This window comes from Tachypleus tridentatus, unplaced genomic scaffold (assembly GCF_004210375.1).
Source record: "Tachypleus tridentatus isolate NWPU-2018 unplaced genomic scaffold, ASM421037v1 Hic_cluster_2, whole genome shotgun sequence".
In the NCBI taxonomy this organism is placed as follows: Eukaryota; Metazoa; Arthropoda; class Merostomata; order Xiphosura; family Limulidae; genus Tachypleus; species Tachypleus tridentatus.
The window spans coordinates 25,434,116-25,451,594 of NW_027467782.1; the positions used below are offsets into that span (position 1 = coordinate 25,434,116).

The 17,479-nt window shown below is 32.1% G+C and overlaps 1 long non-coding RNA gene across 2 annotated transcripts in view; it reads right to left on the reverse strand.

Moving 5' to 3' along the window:
• LOC143242904 (uncharacterized) overlaps window positions 1–17,479 on the reverse strand; it is a 176,851-nt gene that overhangs the window by 53,795 nt on the left and 105,577 nt on the right. The window lies entirely within an intron of this gene.

Sequence of the window (17,479 nt, forward strand, 5' to 3'; positions counted from 1 at the left end):
CGCTAATTTCCTGCTTGTTTCAGGTTTTAAATTCGTCTACGAAACTGAACGTGGTTCTACTGTCACATTAATTTGTTCAAACCGAGCTTATAAAAGAGCGAGAGAAGAACCAGTAATTTGGTTCTCAAATCTCAATGAACAAGTTATTAATAGTGAGAAAACGCAAATAAAATACGGTGGCAAATTAGTGCTAACCGACATCCAATTTGAAGAAGCGGGAATTTACACATGCAAAAATCGTGAAGGTGATTACAAACATGATGTTAGAGGTAAATTAAAGGTTTTTTTTTAAAGACCGTATTTTCATTTATTAAACCACACTAATTTAACAGAAATAACACCTAAATCGAAATCGTCCATCTTGCTTTTAAATTTCTTTCAGCCATAACCTTTTCGTTTGATATTTCACTCACTATGTGTATTGATTAAAAATAATAATTGTCTGTATATGCGTAAGATTACACTGTGTAAGAAAATTTTTACCTTTTCTTGTTTCTGGGCGCAAAATGTTATTTTCTAATTGCTTATGCCTAAAGTAAATGGAAAAGGCCTATTCTCTTCAAACTTTAATTTTGTGACTTGGGAGCGTGTATAACGAAAACATGATGGGAGAATATATTTGAAGGCTGATACTGAAAGGGATTTATATTTCAGTCGCAAATCTCGAAAAAGTACTTACTTCTAAATATCTGTGTATAACTTTAGTATAAATACATGTAAATCTTGATTCATATGCTGTTAGGGCTCGGCATGGCCAAGTGTGTTAAGGCGTGCGACTCGTAATCTGAGGGTGGCGGGTTCGCATCCCTGTTGCGCCAAACATGCTCACACTTTCAGCCGTGGGGGCATTATAATGTGACGGTCAATCCCACTTTTCGTTGATAAAAGAATAGCCCAAGAGTTGGCGGTGGGTGGTGATGACTAGCTGCCTTCCCTCTAGTCTTACACTGCTAAATTAGGGACGGCTAGCACAAACAGCCCTTGAGTAGCTTTGTGCGAAATTCACAAACAATCATATATTGTTTTATTCAGACATTATGTAAATTTGCCCGTTTCTACATGTGTATTGACTACAAAATTATTTATATTTCCCATGTATACGAAAGATTATGTTGACAATAGTATCACTTTTAACTTAATTATTTCACAATAAAAATTTCATGTTATGTTTTACGTTTTTGTAAACAACCAAGCCGGGTGTTCATACAAAGAAAAAAGAAAGTTAATTCTGTCATTAATTATCGTTTGCAAAGCATTTGTATTCATTGGTTAGAGCAATGGAATTCCTGATTTTTCTCTTACAGAGCTTGGTAGTTAACGAGGCTAAAAGTAAACAAGATACTCTCTGACAAATCAACCTTAGGTATTCAAAGATTTGGTTAAAAATTTGAAACTCTTACTGATACACAACACTTTCAATCAATTTAAAGTTTCTATACAGTAGTTTCAAACTGTTAATACCACTGCCGTTCGATTCTTTTTTTCTTTTTTTTTTTTGCTAGCTTATCTCTGCACCTTACTAGTACAGAGATAAGTCTACGGATTTACAACGCTAAAATGAGAGGTTCGAATCCCATCGGTGAGCTCAGCAGATAGCCCGACGTGGCTTAGCTGAAAGAAAACACACAAACATAAACAACTCAGCTCTACATTTATTTTTACATATACAAATTAGATATTTTCGTTCTTACCATAAATGGATGTTTCTTTAATAGTATAAGGTTTTGATGGGGAGTGCAGAGGTTAGTGAAGCCTAATAATTATGTTTAACGTCACATTTGCTCGCAAATATTTCTGCCTCATTTTTATCAATTTGCTCATTACCGATTTTAAGTCTGTGGTGTGCGAAAATCTCGTTTTAGGAGATTTCTTTAATGCTAGAACCCGTTAGTAGGTCTCATTTATAGCGATCAAAAATATGTTTTCTTTATTCGTTGTAAAATATGTACAGGATGGGTAGAAAATGTTTAAGTTGGCGAAGCAATGATATTACACGATGATTTAATGTTTAAACTGGAATAAATGCGACTGAATAATTTCTTTGGTTAAAAGGAATTTTGATTAAAACTTCATTTGTTAAAACTGGTGTTTTCTTTTAAATTGATCCTCTTATTCTTGTGATTCAGTATTTTCAAATGACTTGCAAATACGTTGTTTTTTCACATTCTTTATGAATAGATTTAAATCCAAGTCGTATAAGTATGTGTTTAGTTTAAGTGGAGTGCAAATTTACAGAGAAAAATAGAAACAAAAACTCGCAGATTAAAAACGTGTAATATAATCTATTGTACCATTTAATCATTCATTAAAAAACGTTACGATTATAGTCTTATAATCGAACTGATAAGCAACCAGTTTTGGACTGCAAACAGATAAAATTAGTTAACACTTAACTTTAAATAACTATGTTCGTGGAGTTATTGTTTTAATGAAATAGTCTTCCGATGGGACAGCGGTAAGTCAATGGATTTACAACGCTAAGATTAGGAGTTCAATTGCCCTCGGTGGACACAGTAAATAGCCCGATGTGGTTTGGCTATAAGAATAACTATGTGTGCTTGATCATTCGAAAAGCTTTTCATTCTCTACAGTTAATTAGAAAGTTAAGTTCTTGCTTTCTACTCCAAGTAAGCTATCAAATATATTGGACAAAAGCGAAAGATTACATCACACTTACAGTTGAAGGTCCCTACATATAGTTGTCAGATTTTCATGAATTACACGTGGACTGATATTAATACAGCTACAATATACAGCTGCATTTCTTTTCAATTTGTTTAAACATTTTCAAGGTACCTCTAATTGTAGCTGTAGTAATGTCAGTCCGCGTGTAATAAATGAAAATCTGATAACTGTGTAGGACCACAAACTGTAAGTGTGAGGTAATCTTTGCTTTGTTTAATAGATTTGATAGCTTACTCAGAGTAGAAAGCAAGAACTTAACTTTCTATTTGCGGTCACATACAGTGCTTGTATTAACTTAGCTAACTCCGATCTACTGTTTTCCACTGCAAAAGCCAACTACTGTTAATTATTCTGAATTTTGTCATTGAAAACTAACATCTCAGCTCTTGTTTTATATATTTTATTTTGTTTTTCTCTGATATGTATTGATATATTAGTGATACTTACCAATGATCTGGATACTTTTCTAATCATGGTTTTCAGTTGGTTGAGTCAAATAATTCATATTATTCGTTTGTTCACCTACAAAGTAAATAATTTCTTTATGTAGTTGTCTCTGCTGATCAAACTGTTGTTACTGCACCAGATAGGAATTTTAAAATACTCAAATCTTCGTTAAGTAAACTGTGTTTTTATCAATTTCGTTCATAAAACGACACGTTATCTTGTATATCATTTAATTGTAATGATAATTGAACTGTCTTATCTTCAAATGATAGTTTTTAACAACCTTCGTGTAATATCCCATTAATACTATCTGCATTACTCTTAGTATTTTCAGAATATTTTGTAAATTATAAAATATTGTAAATTAAAAGTATCATCTTCAAACTATAATACATCGAACAAGATTTATTAAATCTTATTAATACAGATGTCAAAGTGTGTTTTTATATTGGTTTAATGTGTGTTTGCTCTTGTATTACAAGGAATTATTTGGTTTATTGTCTGGTGATGTTGGATTCTCTGTTTAGTATTTAAATGTTACCTGAAGAATATTTATTTGAGTTGCAGCGTTAAATTTAAAAACGTGACATTCTATTTTTTTTTGTGTTACATGAATGTTGTTTTGAGTTTCGGGCTTGTTTCTATGACGTAAAATACGTGGAAGTTGCCATAAAGTATTTTATAAATGACATTAGTATTGTATTTGCTTTATTTTTTCACAAGAATTTAAGTATTTTGTTTATTGCATTTGGGGTTATTGACTGGGTGAGTATCGTGCTGTTGACTGAGGTTTCTCTATATCACCGTATCTCAAATCTCCTTCCTAATCGCTTTATAACCTAAAAACGTCGAATTATATATGAGTTCTGTGATAAAAAGTTTTAAATTACCCATTGTAGAATGTCTGCAAAATTTATTAGCTTCAAGTGGGTTCCTCAGAAATATAAATGCATGAAATAGATTATGACAACAATGTTAAAACTACTCACAATGAATTATTACATTAGAGATAACATGAAATCAGTTTTTCTTAATTTTCATGAGAGGAAGTGTCGATGTTGAAGTGTGGTATGAATAAGTATTGGTAAACATATCGACATATAATTACTATAAATGTTACCATCAATACTACACATTCTAAAGATAAACCTCACGACCCTTTGTTCGTCCATATACTGATCCATCTAATCAGGACTCCAGTAATGGGTGATAATGCCCAACTCCAAGGTGCAGATGTTGATATTGACAGCTATAATATACTCTTGGAAGATGCATCACATTCCATTAGTTGATGCTGAAGATGCCCTGAAATAACTTTTTCAGGGCAGTGATGAAGACAAACTCGTAATATTATCGGTACTCCTGTAATAGACATACAGTATTAGTCAGAGGCTGCTACTGATGTTCATAGCAATAATACTTTATAGTTTATAGGGATTAGTAAGCCATACCAAAACAGTTTTGAATATGTAACCTGGCATATAATGTGACTTAATCTGATATAAAGTTACGGCAGAACAGAATTTATCAGAACAACTTCATGACATAGCTTAACATTTCGTAAATGGTGTAATGTAACCGAAAATTGGTTGCTTTTGGGAAAGGTATGTAACAGACCTTTTCAATGTAAATTTTTATATGCCCAAATCATGAAAATATATTCAAATGAGAATTTAAAATATTGGAAACAAAGATATTTATTGTACTTAAGAGCATCGAAAAATAATTTTGGTTTGCCAGAACAATTCGGAAAAAGACCTGCAACAAGTCGTACGAACACAAATGTCAGAGATAAAACCCTGAAGTGTCCCAGGCGACGGTACGTAAAAAAATATCCCAGATTTCTAACCGCTGAGTAATTAGATAGATATGCACACACAGATGTACCAGTCACGTGACTGATGTAGTAATTATAGATTTCTATGTGACCAAAGACAAGATGGATTATGGAAAACCTGTAGAGAGAAGTAATGAGGCTCCAAAGTTATTTTGATATAATGAACTCAACTTATGAATGTTGAATCAAAATCTTATGAACTGTAAAGATACAAATCATATCTACGAAGTTTTTTAAGAACGTAATTTGAATAAACAATACTTTAAATTTACAGTGAAAGGTGTTATATCGCAATATTATTTATCTTGATAAATCCACAAAATATTAAGTATTTGCTTTTATTTTAACTTCATATGAAAAATTTTCTCGGAATGCATATCACGCATTTTCTGCATTACACGGATATTATTTGATATTTTGTTGTTTGCAAGACACAATCATATACTGATACATTTTACCAACGTAATATTCCCAAAAGAACCTGTATTTTCATACCTGATATTAACATAAACAGTGACAACGGTTTCACGTTTAACTGTGACAAATAAGAATTTTGCAAGGGAAACACCAACGGAAATCTAATGTATCAATAAAAAAAAGATCGTGTGTAATTTTATAAATTTCCAAGTTTGTGTGATTGGTTTCATAAGTGAACTCCATCAGGAAGTACATAAAGAAACAAAAGTCTACTGTTGAGAAACTGTTTTGACATGTTTTATTTTTCTCACGAAAAGTAACATTTATGTTGTTATTTTACAGAGTGAGTCATAATTAATATTATAACTAGTGCGTCGTGCTCATTGTGAAAACCTTAAAATTCCAACGGTGACACAAAAGGTGCTTACAAAATATTAACTCTCTGTTGTTTTCCCCAGTGTATGTTCCAGCCGAGAATCTCAACTGTACTCGAGGATACCAAAGAGATGTATACAGGTGTTGTAAGTATATATGATACTCAATTACTTTAAACTGTTCACATTAAACACAAATAGATGAAAGACTTTTAAAAATATGGAATTTTGATTAAACAAATACGTTTTTTGATACTAAAGACGTTGTTAGAACGATAAAAATTAACACTGGGTAAATAAATGTTTAGCTATGTACTTTTAACGCTTTTAGATCCATGTCCTCCTGGTCACTATGACAATGGATTCCAAACTCACTGCCTGCCGTGTCCAGGAGGAACTTACATGACATCATTTGCTGCTGACGCCTGTATACCTTGTCCTGGAGATAAAATTACTGATGAAGAAGGAGCTGATAATAAAGATCTTTGTAGAAGTAATGGAACAAAAGGGTTTTAAAGTTTTCTTTTATTGTTTCCTTAACATTTTAAAGATGTTTATTTTTGTTCAGGCAGATTGTTATAATACGATACTTCTTCATAACTTTCATGGTTTTTAATGCATTAAAAAGCTTTGCTTTTACTGAGAAATCATACTACTCAGTTTTTTAAAGATGGAGCTCAAACATTTACGACAAATAGTATTGAATAGCTGTCTTACCACCAGTGTATCATTTCAAAATTAGGAACGGCTAGCGCTGAAAGCCCTCGTTCAGGTATCCGCGAAATTGAAAAACAAATATTACGGTGTCTCGATAGCACATCTGTATGCTTCACATTATTACTAAAAAGACCAAAGATATTTCACTAAAACAGTGTATGTCCCAAAACATAATTTAAATCTATGTTTAATATGTTTATTTTGTGCACATAATGTCGTTTTTGTAATAAAAGAAAGTAATTTGTCCAAATACAAAACAAATGTCTTAATATAAGATTATAATAACATTGGATTATCAAAACGTTAGCACCGTCTCGTAAGTTCTGAACAAAACTATTAGAAAGAATTGTTACAAAGTAAGCGAAAAAACTTCATGAGCATTGACGTACGACGTTCAGTGTTTGTGGTCAAAATGGTATCGTTCTTTATCTGGGAAATTTACAGTAAAGACAAATTTGTAAAAATTACAATTGTTAATAGTGTTATAAAAACGCAGAAACTACCATTCAGTGGATACGATTCGATAGCAAAATATAATTGTGTACCATAATAAGTGAAGAAGCTAATTATAAAACTTAATTCAGTAAATGAATAGCGATTAAACAAACTGGCTTTATTAAGTAGTCAATGGAAAGACGGTTTGTTTAATTTGTGTTATATATTCTTACAATTTAAGTGAATCGAAGTTGATTTTACTCACTGTGTTATACTGAGTTGTATAATATGTAAATTATCGTAAAGAAAATGTCTAGATTTTTCTTATATAGTCTGATCACGTGTGTTTGGAATGGAAAGTCAGTAGGTCTCGTGATATATCGTCTCACAATGTAAATATGTTGGAAAACCTAATTGATTTCCCGTTATATAACTATATAGTTGTTGTTATTACACAACTGTACTATTTGTCTACTAGTAAGGAGCTCAAATAATACAACAGGCGTCATTTTTCTTTGCTAATTATCTGTTTAATGTGTAAAGATAAAATGTATATATACAGTTGTCAAATTGTAAAGGTTGTTATCAATGCTTAATATGAAAATATATTATACATGTAAGAAATATCATATTTATTTAATTGAAATTTTTAATATGTTAAATCAAGTTTATATTTGAGCTTAAATACACTTCCCTATTATTATGAAGTTACATTTGAAGTATTCTTTCTGTTTTATGTAATCGATACAATGTGTAAAACTGTTTTAAAAACAACTCTCTCTCTTTAGATCCAACTGATATGGTTCTCCAGGTTACTTTCCCCTGGGCGACCAAACCTACAGTTGTAAGGTATCCTTGGTGGATGGAAGAGCTGACACTAATTTCGATTTGTCTTATTGCTCTGTGGTAAGTTACAAGTTATCTTCCAGTTCTTGCTAATTAAAGTATGTGGAACAGGGGTGAGAGAGCATCTGACCTCAATACCCAATTATCTTTTAATTGAATAGTAGGGTTGGATATTTGAAAATGTCAAGTGTTTCAGTGCCCCTTTGGTAGTTAATTTGTGAAAACACAAATGTGAACCTTGTAAAGCTGAATATGTTTAATTAACCTTACAAATGAGGTCAAAATAACTTTTCAATTGTAGTTAACATTTCTACATGGTGGTTTATCAAGTGTTTTTGTAGATCTGTTTGCTAACGATAAAACCAACAAAAAAGACAACTATTTAGAGTTAATCTTTAATAGTATTGTTTATATAGAAAACTGAAAGAAAAAAATCGCGTTTTTATTTCTCATTTATTTTTTATTTATTATTATTTAGTGTTCTTTGTTGTTTCTGCAATGTGAATGAAAAAGCCAGGGCAAATGGAAAGCTCTAAAACCGCATCCTCGGGTCTTGTGGTGTTTTTTGCCTACACGAAGCTAGAAGACCAGGAACTTGTAACTAAAAAGATCACCCCCAGTGAATTAGACATTTTGGAAGCTGTTTCGATGATCCCCGAGTGTGAGAAGGCCCCAACAAATAAGTTCAATAAAAGAGAAACTAATGTGGTATTAAAGGAAAATCAAACAGAACCAACCATATTGCAGACAATAAATGAAAATCACTCAGTAGAAAAGAAACCAGAAAGAGCAGAAAACGTGAGCAAGCCTGCTTCAAGTCCTGATAAAACTGAATTAAAGACACGCGTTGAGACAATCGTGAATGATGAGAAACCTGAAGAGACATTAAAATCTGATTCACTGACAACGGTTCGTATACGTTTAAAATTCTTTTACTTTATAGTACTCAGTATTATACAGCATAAGTATATAACCATTAATAAATAGGATGCGCTCTTAATATTAAACTTTCACTTCGTACAAGTTAATTTATACCTACATATATATTGCAAGAAGCAACTGAAATATAATGGAATTAATAGCACATTATTAATGTTAATGCAAAATTACTGTTATAAAATAATTACAACCATTCTGATACTTAATTTATGTGAATATCTGTATCTGGTTCAAAATTGAATTAATTTCTCATTCATATTACGTTTATGATTTATATTTGGTAGAGTTAAAAAACATTTCACTTTAATGTAATGTATACTGTGTCAAACTGTGTGATCAATATGATATGCTTGCTTACAATGAGTGTTGTTAAGACATCCACAACTACAGAAAAACATGCGTTCAGAGTCATTTGAATACATGTAATTCTTCTTCCAAAAGAGACCTATACATGTTCGATACTATTGAGGTTTGATAAGTCTGTACCCTAGTTAAACTGGTCAATTACCTCTTCTTCAATATTATTACATGTGGCAAGACAATTATCATCCATTTAGCTAAAGCCAGAACCAAACATTACAATATATGATAATGTAAGAGGTACTTCCATTGCTATTATGACATCTGGAAAACATAAAGGTCTGATTGTCGGTTCATGATTTTTCATTACCACACATACTTCCACTACTGATATTAAAGTGAGTTATTTTGTGTCTTACTATAACTAAAATTTACCTTTCGTTGTTAATATTACCAAACTTTATGAGTTTTTAACCGTACATACACTGAAATGACGTTCTGTTGAAGCTGCGAACATCTGATTCTGTTTTTAACAGTTATCACATAATTGCTGCGAATCGTTAGATCACGGTAACTTCTTAAAATGTGGATTTTATTATTCTTAGTTTAGTACCAGTGTATTTGTACCATTTTGTAACAAGTGATTCCACCATATCTTGTTAATAACACCTCGATACATTTTACAACAGTTTGTTTTTTATCGTCAGCCAAATTTCACTGGTCTGACAGACATTTAGTGAAATATCCAATTGTCTTCTTTTGGACTAAGTTTATTGAATATTTTAAAGTACTATAAACTGCGTGATTTACTTCAGTGTTACAACTATGATAAGACAGTTTGAAAACTCTTTCTCTTTATAGTCATTTGTAGTTCAGATTACATAACTTTTCATGTTTAATTTATGTAACAATGAAATGAGGAGAACAACTAGCATTTATTTATAACAGTAGTTTTATCTTGTTTTAACAAGTTAGTATTTGTGAACTTACAAAACATAAATGTTAAACTATTTGGGACAATGCTTGAGATATATTTCGAGTTTCGAGAAAACGTTTATCAGATATCTTAACCCAATTTCACAACATACAATTTTCATATAAACACTTATTTGGTTTTATTCATATTATAGTAAAATGATTGTTACATAAAGAATAAATTATATATTTTTAAAATGTTTATTAACTGATTATTGTTATTAAAACAGTTTTTTTTTCCGATTGATGAGTGTTCCCTCACTAATTATGATTTACATCTTCAGGCAGAAACACCAGCTTCGAAAGAAAGAAGAGACGTTGATTGGATCCAGAGGGAGGTGTCAAGCAACATCAGGCCTCCCTCAACTAGACTTTTCCATAATGTTGATGAAATTATTACTGTAAGACTTGGCAGTAAGCCAGAACGTCATCAGAGAAACGTTTTTATTGCTATTGAAAATAGTGAAAACCGAAACAAATTTGTTATTGGTAGAGCTCCAAAATCAACACCTACGTGTCAATTGAAACGTTGCAAAAGCGAACATAAACTTATTGTACAGAAACCTAAAAAGAATAATCAAATTAAACACGTTGACAGCCCTCACAAGATTGTTTTCACAAGAGATCCGAAACTGGAACCAAAATCCAAAAATTAAATAACCCATGAGTTGCATACAAGCAAACCATATTAAAAATAATTACTTTACCTTATCTCATAAGTTACTATTTTGTACATTTTACTCACTGATATAAATAATAAATAAAACATACTCATGAAAACAAAAAATATGATATTCGCCTGGGTCTTCTCTTTTTTGCTGTCAACTGTCATGAAACTTAAGCTCACTTTTTAATGTACTGAAGGTATTGATACAATCAATAATGCTTTAATGTAATTAAATGATACATCTGGGAACGGAGAATAATAATACACAGAAAACACTGTCCTATAAATGTGATAATTTTCTGGCTTTTTAACTATGTGATAATTTCCTTAAAGAAATTAAGCTAAGCTCTCCAATGTAATTAGTAATTTCCATCAGAAGAAATTTGAAACCAAATGATAAAATAGACAAAGCTGCATAAGGAAAACAACAAACCAGATCGCTTGATACTTTAGTTTTCTATTGGGTATAAATAATATAGTGTAAAACACTAAAGATAACTATTAGCATTTGTGAAAGATGGAATTGCAGGACGTTGGTCTGATTACCTAGTTAATGGTTTGCAGACGAATAACAAATAGAACTTTATCACTGTGTTAAATTTTGTGTTAATTGAACAAGAAACGTGGAGACGTATAAGAAACAGACACACATTTATTTATATAGATTCATTGACAGTGAACATTTTAAAAATTCAACTAAAGCCCAGTAAAGTATGGCTGAAAACTCAATTGTCGAAAACAATAGGTCGTAATGAAACTCCTTCTTTACAAATATTAGGTAAAATTCAAATTGTGCTTATAATTAAGAATGTCATCTTTATTAATTTCAATGAATATATTGGCAGTTTTGTTCACTTTTATTAATAGCGTTACTATGCAGTTCCTCTGCCTTTACTTTTAACGAAAGTTAAATGTTCATAAAAATTGGATAGCTCACACATCTATCTTGTTTGATATATTAGAATAAATACTGTATTTCTTTTCATGTTAAAAACTGCTGAATTTATAACGACTTATATCCGTACATTAATTTAACTTGAAAACTAAGTCGACCACAGATATAAAACAATGTGTATTCGTAACATTTTTTTTTAAAGATTCGATGGTCTGAAAAGGACCTTTAATTGTAACTCAGTAACTAGGAAAAATCATTATCACCTTGTACAGATCCTCTTGGACCTGTAAAACAGAAAAAGAACATTTTATATTTGAACGATTTTAGGCCCTGTTTATACACCCCCTTTCAGCTTGTAAGTCCCATTTTACTTTTAAAAGATGCTGTCATATAGTAATCATAAGGTGGCGTGTTATACTTACCGTCAAAATCATGGACCGCTTAGTGATAAATTTCATAGCTTCCTTTATTAGTGTCAAAATCTAATGTTTGTAAAATATCTGTAACATCCCTAAACTGAAGAACATACAAATCATTTGGTTCTATGAACGTAAATTTTACAGCCGTCATTTTTCCACACCAATGATTCTCTGATAATCATTGTTTTTATTGGTTTTTCAAGATTTTGAAATAATATCTGTATTGATAAAACCTGAAATGGTATAGTTTGACTTTTATCTATAATTTATACCTCTTATATCAGCCCACCGATTTGAAAAATGCATAGGGTGACACGAAACAGTTTTTTCAGGAAGATGTAGATAACACACTATCTATCCTCTGGTGTCACTTCATAGAACTTACATTCACTATCAAATTCTTCTTCTTCATCTGAATTCGGTCCATGTTTTGGACCAGAGAGAGACAGATTTAGTGAAGACCTCTTCCTCCTTCTCTGGAACTGTTATTTTATCTGCACTGCTTCTAAATCTTGAGTAATTAATTAGCATTGTTACTTTTTTGTTGTATTACTTACAGTATATTAAATTTCGTCTATTGTCTGCAGTTTTAATTAACATAACATTTTCATGGAGTAATATTAATTCATATGGTTTTATAGCTTCTCTTTTTTATGATCCAACTGGCAGTCATATACAAACAAACGCATAATACTATTTTTTTCATACAACACTTTTAAAATAGAGCTACGTTTGTATCTATGACTCTTTTAGCCTAGCACTGTACTGAATTTTAAGTTTTGTATTTGTGACGTTCAGAGTGGAAAGGTACTTAGGGCTAAGTTCATCATGTATTATGTAACTCTTTAGTTTGCTTACCAGTTCATTTGTATTGATATGTTTTTATAATATTGAAGCAAGTTATCCAGGGGTCTGTTTAATAGAATTGGCATGTTTCAATAATTGTGAAGAAATATTTAGTTTGTTGATCGTGGAACTGCAAATGCTTTTGTTAAAATACAATGCTGTAGTTGCTGTAGTTTGTTGGTGTGTGTTTTTGACATATTTATCCACGTTATACAAACATATTCTTCGGCTGGTTTTATGTATGTTCTGTTAAGCTTTAATATGTTTCCTATTGAAACTTCTTGTTTGATCATTCAAATTCCTAATGTAACTCGCTATTTTCCAAATTCTGGTTTTTCTGCTATTAATGTGTGGTATCTAGTTTAATTTTGAGTCAAAGTAATCCCTAAGAATTTTGCTGATATTGTTACCTGTAAGAGTCATGTAACTGTAATATTAATTTGGTTTCCTTTCTTACAATTTTGTAAATAATATGGCTTGTATTTTGTACGTATTTATTGTAATTCTCCACTTCTGCAGTGAAAATTCTAGATTGTTTAGTAATGGTGGTTTGTTGTTGTTATTGGTTTGTCGGCACTCTTCCAGCTTTCAAAATCACCTGTCAACTGTGAGAGAAAAGTGTAGTTTGGGTCTTTGAGAGGCTTTTTGCTGACACGCCCCCTATCAAAACGCTCCTAGTAATACAACTCCTACTAATATTATATCTTTGTTAACATGAAGATAACCAAAGAATGTCGAAATGTTGTTTTCTGCTTTATTAGTAAAGTGTTAATACCCACACCAGCTGTCCTGAAACACGTTTTTACTTCAAGTAGGTTTCTCGTCATCACGAATTAAACCTTCTGATACTGCCTTCTGGTAACAGTTTATGAAACAATGACTCACATGACCTGCTAGACTCCCTGATGTATAAGTTTCGACAAGTTAATGACTTAAGTAGTTAGAGAAAAGTTTTTTTACTTCATTACGTAATAAACAAGGATATGTTTGACTTGATATGAACGTCAGGCAGATTGGTATTAAGGATAAAAAGAAAAGATACTTTATAAGCGCAAAACACTATTACACAGAATTTCATATCAGTCAATGTTTACAAATACATATATTTGAACATTTTCTAAAGTTTGACACAGGAAGTTTATATCTACTTTTCAACTTTCAAAATTATAGACAGTAAATGTAAAACTAAATTGATTTTTTAATACATAATTAAACCGAACGTGACATAACTTTAACAGGTAATACAAAAAGCAACTAAAGATATAATATGTAAATGAAGTTTAGAACTGGGATTATTTTGATGAAATTAGAATATAATATTAATTAAACTTTAACCTTTGAGATGACCTCATGAGTGTTACTGGAGTTGTTTGTTGATTTGTAGTTAAACACAAAGCTACAAAGTGGGATATCCGCGCTGTGTCCATCAATCTTATATTAAATGTCCGAAAACATGCTGCTGAGTTACTAGGTGGCAAATTGAAGAAACAGTGAAAGGAAATCAAGAAAAAGTAAAATAAAAATAGTAGAACGAGGCAGAAAATTAAAATATTATAGAAAAAAGTAAAATAGAAATAGTAAATTATATTAATGAGCAAGAAAAGTCAAATATCGGGAAGAGAAAAGTGTTTCCAAATTAACAGGTTTAATACTAATATTGTGTTACAAGTGTAATTGTAATCATTTTTTGACAGCTTTTGGAAGTCGAACACGACATAAAATATGTCGGTATGTATGGACATATTTTGGGGTTTGATTCAGCTAGAACAGTTATACTGAAACCATATCTTACAGTTACAAAGCCACAGTAGTGCTATAACAACAGAACTTTAAAACATTAATTCTAGCAATAAAAATCTGAGGAACGCATATATCTAGTTGTAAAATAAGATGAATACTTTAAAAGACGCGTTCAGAAATGGTTCCAGTATTTAATTCCATCTTGATATGTATTGATTTATTCATTCAACTTTCAGGCCCGGCATGGCCAAGTGTGTTAAGACGAATAGTGGTATTGACCATCATATTATAACACCCCCACGGCTGAAAGAGCGAGTTGTTAGATGTGACTGAGATTCGAACCCGCGACCCTCAGCTCACGAGTCGAGTGCCTTAACTACCTGGCTGTCATTTGGAGGGAAGGGAAACAAAAAAATTCAGAGAAGTGTGTGGATGATAAAAAAGGTTATCGTGATTCATTGACAACACGTAGGTAAATAGGGAGAAAAGAATCAGCTTATGCTACCCGAGAGAACAGATGAGGGACACAACTGGCAGAACAGGCGATATAAAGGGGTCAGCAGTTATAACGTTTTTGCCTTGCATATATACTAGGTGTAAAAATAGAGGCAGAGAAAAGCTTAGCATAGGAAATGAGTGTAGAAGCAGTTACAATGGTAGATGTATAACAAATAAAATTGATGACTTCAGGAAAGTGCATGGTTGGAATAGAGAAATTTGATACGAGACAACTGAAAAATGGTTTTCATGACACAAAATCTTTGAAATATAGGGTTACAGGCTATTTAATCGAAATAGAGTACAAAAGAGGGGGAGGGGTGGCATTATGTGTAATATCTGATTTAGATCCTGTAGAGATTAAGGATATCAAAGACAATACCAAGGAGATTGAATAAATCAGGATTTTTATATATCATTATAAAGCGAAAAAAAACTTAGCGAGAATCTGTTATAGACCATTAAATGATACTTGAGAAATTAGTGAGAAACTTTCATTGAAATTAAGATTTCAACTGCGAACTCTACAACATGGTTTTGTTAAAATATACATATTTATATATAAATATATTAAATATTCGGAAATTCTCTTGAAAATAAGTAGCTAATTAAATATTGATATGTATCAAATTTATGATATTTGCTAACAAGATTGATAAAAACATTTTTCTGTCCCAACACCAATATATTTTGTTTGTTTATTTGTTTTGAATTAAGCCCAAAGCTACACAATGAACTCTCTGTGCTCTGCTAACTAGAGGTATCAAAACCCGGTTTTTAGCGTTGTAATTCCGCAGACATACCGCTGAGCCACTGGAGAGCGTAATTATATGAATTGTGATACTTTTATATAATTTGTTTCCTCACGTAAAGTGTTAACCATCTTTGATCTGTAACTACAGGAAAGGCAGTTATTTAACAGTACTCACCGCCAACTCTTTAGCTACTCTAATCGAATAGAAATATTTGGTAACTTTTATAACGCATACAGGGCACGTTTTTGTGATAAATGAGAGCTAACATAAAAAGAATGTGGTTTGTGTAATCAGTTCGATGTTTCACAAACATCAATGAAAGCAGATCAGGTGGACCCGCAAGAACAAAGATTAGGAAATTATTACACGGATTTCGTCATATAAATTAATTAGAAGTGTGCAGTTTGTAGTAGTGATGTATATTAGATAATGTACATTTCCTATCCCTCCGGGACCTGGCATGGCCTAGCGCGTTAACACGTGCGATTCGTAATCTGAGGGTCGCGGGTTTGCGCCCGAGTCGCGCCAAAACACGCTCGCCCTCCCAGCCGTGGGAACGTTATAATGTAACGGTCAATCCCACTATTCGTTGGTAAAAGAGTAGCCCAAGAGTTGGCGGTGGGTGGTGATGACTAGCTGCCTTCCCTCTAGTCTTACACTGCTAAATTAGGGACGGCTAGCACAGATAGTCCTCGTATAGTTTATCTCGAAATTCAAGACAAACCAAACCAATAGTTCTAAATTGGGGATGATGGCAGAAAGCATTTGTACCTTTGTTAAAAATATATATTCCCTAATGCATTGTTACGCGAAAATTCTGAAATGGGTGAACAATGTTAATGAAAGTAAGTAAATAAAAAAATAGTAAATTATGTATTCTATCTTATTAATGTTAAGAATAAATAACAAATCTCTTCAGCTGTATAAGAATCTATATAAATTCGCTGGATCTAAAATTAACTTTCCCTCTTAAACCTCTTTCTTACTGTATCTTGCAGTTGTTAGCTCCACTGAAAAGTATTGCTATTTTACAAACACTTATTCACTTGATGTGAGTTCTCCTTTAGGGCTCTACGGCTAGTGAGTACATAATATAAATATAGAAATTCTAATTTATAATTTTCGTCTAATTGAAGTGGATTTTATGGAATTATACGATTAATCGCTGTAAAGTGGGCTGTAGTTATCTTTCGGGATGGGAGAGAGCGTCGTTGGTCGTTTCGTCACATATAAAATTGTAGACTGACAATTTATGATCCGAACATTAGCCCGGCATGACCAGGTGGATTAAGGCGTGCGATTCGTAATCTGAGGGACGCAGGCTGGTATCCCCGTCGCGCCAAACATGCTCGCCCCTTTTAGCCGTGGGGCGTTATAATGTGACGGTCAATCCCACTATTCATTGATAAAAGAATAGCCCAAGAGTTGGCGATGAGTGATGATAACTAGCTGTCTTCCCTCTGGTCTTACACTACTAAATTAGGGACGGCTAGCGCAGATATCCCTCGAAAAGCTTTACGCGAAATTCAAAACAAACATCCAAATATTATTGTTTCAGTTTGTTGGTAATACATAATTACATTAATTTGAAAGGTTAATTGCTAAACAGAAATGGTCTGGGGGCGAATTTTCTAATTTGAAATTTAGAAGAAAAAAATCACTGGTTATTTCCTAATGTTGAAACATG